This window comes from Cucurbita pepo, chromosome 10 (genome assembly GCF_057944985.1).
Source record: "Cucurbita pepo subsp. pepo isolate OVF chromosome 10, ASM5794498v1, whole genome shotgun sequence".
NCBI classification, from domain to species: Eukaryota; Viridiplantae; Streptophyta; class Magnoliopsida; order Cucurbitales; family Cucurbitaceae; genus Cucurbita; species Cucurbita pepo.
The window spans coordinates 18,893,792-18,899,791 of NC_141807.1; positions in this window are offsets into that span (position 1 = coordinate 18,893,792).

The window sequence follows — 6,000 nt, forward strand, 5'->3', positions numbered from 1 at the left end:
TTTTCTTTTGTATGAATTGAGTTAAATATTTGAAATATGAAAAAAAAGATCGATTTGATTTACGGGTTTTATTTTTTTCGTTAGGTCAGCCCGACTAACTCGAACATAGAGTTACTACCCAACTTGTAAAAAGATTAAAAATGTTTTAAGGTCTGTAACCGATAATGCGTTTAAGGTCTGTAACCGATGATGCGCTGTGTTGTAAATGTTCTGTATTTGAACTTTATGAAATTTTAGTTATTAATATGACATGTATCGTAGAGAAAATATGGTTTTTTTTAAATAATTAAAAAAATTCTGCTTATCTAGCATACATGTTGCATTAATAAATAAAATATTATAAAATTTAAATATCAAATATTTACGGGTCACAACTTGTCATTAATATTGGTTACTTCAATTTCGCTTATGGCTTCGTCTGAGCCGCCTGGCACGACCATGCCACGTCATACAATCCGTCATTAATATATATATATATATATATATATATTTTTTTTTTTTTTTTAAGTCATTAAAAAATAATAATTAAACTTTAATAATTAGCATTATTTAAGTCAAACATAAAAAGAAAATTTTGAATGGCATGAGAGTGATTGTATGACGTGGCATGGTCGTGCCAGGCGGCCAGGCGAAGCCATAAGCGAAATTGAAGTAAATATCTGACGTTACATGACACGTGTCAACATACTTTAAGCCTACCCATTACTTGTGGGTCCCACTGGTATAAGTTCAAGACAAATTTCGCTTCGTCAAAGGTGCTGAGGTGGCTAACAACCTATGGGTGACCAGTCCGTGTGCGTAATTTAATAAATGATCCACGTCAACGTGAATAGATTTTTCCCTTTTTTTTATTTGGATAAAAGATTTTTTCCCCTTAAAAATAATAATATATTTCATTTGGTATCTACCCTTTCATGATTAATTTTTATTTTAAAAAAATGGTTGAATTTCTTATATTACCCTTTTAAAAACAAATAAAAAAAAAATTGTGATATTAAATTATAGCGATCCTAAAGATAAGATGACTAATAAAGATTTAAAGAAAAGTTATCTCCTTCATGAGTCAGCACCAGCACACTATCCGGTGTCTGACATTGATACCATTTGTAACAGCCTAAACCCACTCCTTAAAGGCCAAGCGTCCTCACTAGCACACCACCCAGTGTCTGACTCAAATACCATTTGTAGCATCCTAGACCCACCACTAGCAGATATTGTACGCTTTGACCCGTTACTTATGAACTAATTTAAACTCATAAAATTTTCATTTATTAGACTTAACCCAATTCAAATTATACCAGTTGAGTTGGGTTAATTGAATTTTTTTTTAAGACTCTTACATTTGAGTAAATAACAGTGGTACAAACGAACAGTTAAAAGGATTCTAAGAATATAATGGTTAAAAAACGCTTAAAAGAATTGAAATTCATTACTTATATCAGCAACGAGTGTAAGAACTTCAAAGACAATCTAACATGGTCTCACGCCACAGGAGGGACAAGAAAAATACTGAAACCATCGAATGTCGAGTTCAAATTTCTATTATATAGAAGGAAAAAAAAAGAAATAATAATAATTTAAATTAAGCTATTTATTATTATGCCTTATTTTTAATATATAAACAACTTTATTAAAAAAAAATCCACAATAAATAACATTTATCTCAAAAAGGAAAATAATAATAATAATAATAAATTATTTTGAATGGTGGGAAGGGAATGATAAAGCATATATGTATTAAGGATAATGATAAATTACAAATTGTATAATTAAAGCTAAATCAAATAAAGAATATATAAATGCTCTTTTAATTTTATTTTATTATATAGTTTTTTTTTTTTTTTTTTAATTCTTAAGAAACATGTGAATTGGAATCCAATCAAGCATTTGTATTCTATATTAAAGATATATAAATTCACAATAAAGCATATAATATGAAAGTTTTCTAATGGTGGCATTAAGGCCTTGTCACATTTATTGATTTGACATAGACTAAACAATTTTTATGATTTATAATTTGGTATACCTACAAATTTTAACGTATTTTTAAATATAATTATAAAAATATTAAAGTGTTCGAAACTCGATGATCTGGAAAATTGAGTTAGGTTGGATTGGTTGATGTGATGTCCCAGATTGGTTGGAGAGGAGAACAAACCACTGTTTATATGGGTGTGGAAACCTTCCCCTAGCAGACGCGTTTTAAAGCCTAAAGAGAACAATATCTGTTAGCCGTGGATCTGAGGCGTTACAAATGGTATCAGAGCTAGACACTGGACTATGTGCTAGCCTTCTCGTTGTTCCGTGAAGAGGGGGTAGACACGAGGCGGTGTGCTAGTAAGGACACGGGCCCCAAAGGGGGTAGATTTGGGGGTGGTTCCACATCGATGGGAGGAAGGAAAGAGTGCCAGCGAGGACGCTGGGCCCCGAAGGGGGGTGGATTGTGATGTCTCACATTGGTTGGGGAGGAGAATAAACCACCATTTATAAGGGTGTGGAAACCTTCCCCGATGTGCCAGTAAGGACACTGGGCCCCAAAGGGGGTGGATTTGGGGGCGGTTCCACATCGATGGGAGGAAGGAAAGAGTGCCAGCGAGGACGCTGGGCCCGGGTGGATTGTGATGTATCACATTGGTTGGGGAGGAGAATAAACCACCATTTATAAGGGTGTGGAAACCTTCACCGATGTGCCAGTAAGGACACTGGGCCCCAAAGGGGGTGGATTTGGGGGCGGTCCCACATCGATGGGAGGAAGGAAAGAGTGCTAGCGAGGACGCTGGGTCCCGAAGGGGGGTGGATTGTGACCTCCCACATTGGTTGGGAGGAGAACAAACCATCATTTATAAGGGTGTGAAAACCTTCCCCTAGCAGACGCGTTTTAAAGACTTGAGGAGAAGCCCGAAAGGGAAAGCCCAAAGATGTGACAATATCTGCTAGCGGGGATAAGTTTCTCTAAAACTAAATTGGGTTGAACCGAACCAACTTGAATTTTGATTATGTTCTAATATCAAATTTTGATTTTTTTTAAAAATTGTGTTCGTAGAACATTATATTATATTATATTGGAGAACCTTATTCCCATGTATTTTCGGTCGAGAATCTCCACCCTAATTCCTGTAAATATAAATAAAAAAATTCGTGAGAATGAGAAATGAAAAAGGAGTATGTATAAAGATGGAGAAGGTTGTCCCGACCCTACCCCATAGATATCGCTAATGATAACATGATATTCATGATATCGTTCATCCTTTTGTGAACGTTTTTTTACGTGTGTTGGTTGGTAACTTTTCGTACACTCGAAGAATTTTCTCATCTACTCATTATTATTACAATTTCATCCACTTATTAGGTGGAATATATTCGTAATCTTTTAAAAAGATATCGTATCAAGAATGTTACTAACAATTATGCACATTTATAATTATCTAAATATTTTAAAACGAACAAAAAAAAAAAAAAAAAAAAAAAACTTGGTTGATGAATTTGAGTAAGCGGCTCACTCCAGCCGACTATTATAGTAAACGGCTCTACTATTAACTTGGTTTGAAGTATGAATGACACGTGCTCTGTAACTCTACGTACTGTATTTTATGATTGTATGTTTTGTATTGCGCAATGTGTGATGCTATGACGTATGTGTGCTATGTTACGCTAAAACTTATGTCTTTAAGTCCCGTTATGGTTCTCGTTATGACCTCCATGTGGTATGACGCATAATACCTCTATATGATATGTCATGCCTACATCTTAGCATGATTACGGTAGAATTATGAACTATGTATTCATGAAAGTTATGTTTATAAAATAAGTATATGTCACGATTTAATACTACGGAACTCATGCATTTTGTATTCATGTGCATCGGGCTACCTCCCGATTATGATGAGTATAGATGTGTACATTACAATATCTATATACGCTATGATATTATACGAGTTTCTTTTCCTCTATGACTCCAATAGCGTGAGTCTGTGTTAGTTAAAGGGCAGGCTCAATGAGTACGTATACACCCATTTGGTGGGTCCATGTACATTTACGCGGGTCGTACATAAAGAAGTATTACACGTCTCGAGAGAATGAGCTCGCCGTAAATTAATAAATTATATATTTAAATTATTAATTTAAGGAAATTGGACAAGTTGGCCTGTTTTATTTTTACCTAAACTACGTGACGTCGGCCGACCGCCATATTTGATCACACTTAGGAAACCAAATTAAAAATATTATTAAAAATAAAATATAATAAAACTACCTACTTTTTTTTTTTGTAATTATTATTTTAATTCAATATCTTTTCTTTATTTATTTTTAAATCCAAGACAAGGGATATGCACCCAAAAAGTGGAAATAAACCCATTGTTTTTATCATTTTTAAATAAATATTTTAAAATATCGATATTAAAAAATGTCGAGAATTAAGAAATTCAATCGACGTAAGATTTTAATCGAACCTAACTGAAATTAAAGTAATTTTTAATATAATATTTATTTGTCAATACGAACCTAACTCAATATATCAGATCTCTAGTTTGAATTCCATGTATGTAATTATAGAATTAAAAAAAAAAAACTGAAATTAATTTATTACACTGGCAAGCAGGTTTAATGCTACTTTTAAAATTTTATAGGTAATGAATACTCGCACTGTTCGAATGAAAACTTTTGGGAAGCCCAAACCAAAGCTAGGAGAGCTTATACTTAAAGTGGACAATATCATACTATTGTGGAGAGTCGTTGATTTCTAACCGTACTAACACTAGAGGGTATTAATGATTTTTTTTTTTAAAGAAGCAGGCGAAAACATATATATTTATATTTTTTAAAAAAATATTAAAGAAAGAGAAAAATAAGTTAATATAATAATTATTAATTTTAAATTATTTATTATAATTATTAATTACTTTTTTTAGAAATTAATTGAAATTAGAACCACATATTTCGGAATGTGATTCTACCAACTTTAAATTCAATTCAATAATATATTTTATGTACTTAATCCGAATATTTCAAATATTTAAATATTATGTACTCAATTTAATATGCTGGAAAGACTCGTTGGTCCGTGGTTGAATTGAATTTCGAGTTAGTTAGATTAGTAACTCGACAACTTAACTCAATTCAACCCAATTCGAAAATATATAAAACATTCACAAATCACAACGCATCGTTGACTTGAGTTATAAATGTCAAATATTATTAATGGACCCAAATTTTTTGTTTTTCCGGAGACTTAACCAATCTAAACAAAAAAAAAAAAAAAATGTAACCATCTAAGCTCACCGTTAGCAGATATTGTCCATTTTGGCCTTTTACGTATCACCGTTAATTTCACTATTTTAAAATGTGTCTACTAGGAGAGATTTCTGTTCCCCTCTCCAACTGATGTGACATCTCATAGTCTACCCCCCTTGGGGCCAGCGTTCTCGCTAGTACACCGCCCAGTGGTTCGACTCTAGTACCGTTTGTAACAGTCCAAGCTCACTTCTAACAAATATTGTCCGTTTTGACCTGTTACGTATCGTCATCAACTTCACGAGCATATATTGTTTGTTTGGATTCAATAATCTAAATTAGTCGAATTTTTAAGTTATATGAACCACCGAAAAATTACCCACCTATTAAATAATTTACTTTAATAACTAAAACTATTTAAATTTTTTCTAAGCTTAAATAAAAAATAAAAAATAAAATTTATGGTGTAAAATAAATAGTAAAAAAAATTCAGTTGTAAAAAAGGATTTTATTTTATTTTATTTTATTTAAATGTCAAAAATTTACAGGCTGACAGAGACAATTTCAACTAATTAATAAATAAAAGATTCTGTAATAATTAGCAAGTCATAAAAGAGACGGAATTACAATAATATATATATATATATATATACAAGATAAAACTAATTTCCACGTGTCGTGATCTGATGCGATCTGGACCTGAAACTTGCTCGATGTTTAACGCTCCGACCCGTATAAATACCACCATCTTCTTCTTCCCCAACTCAC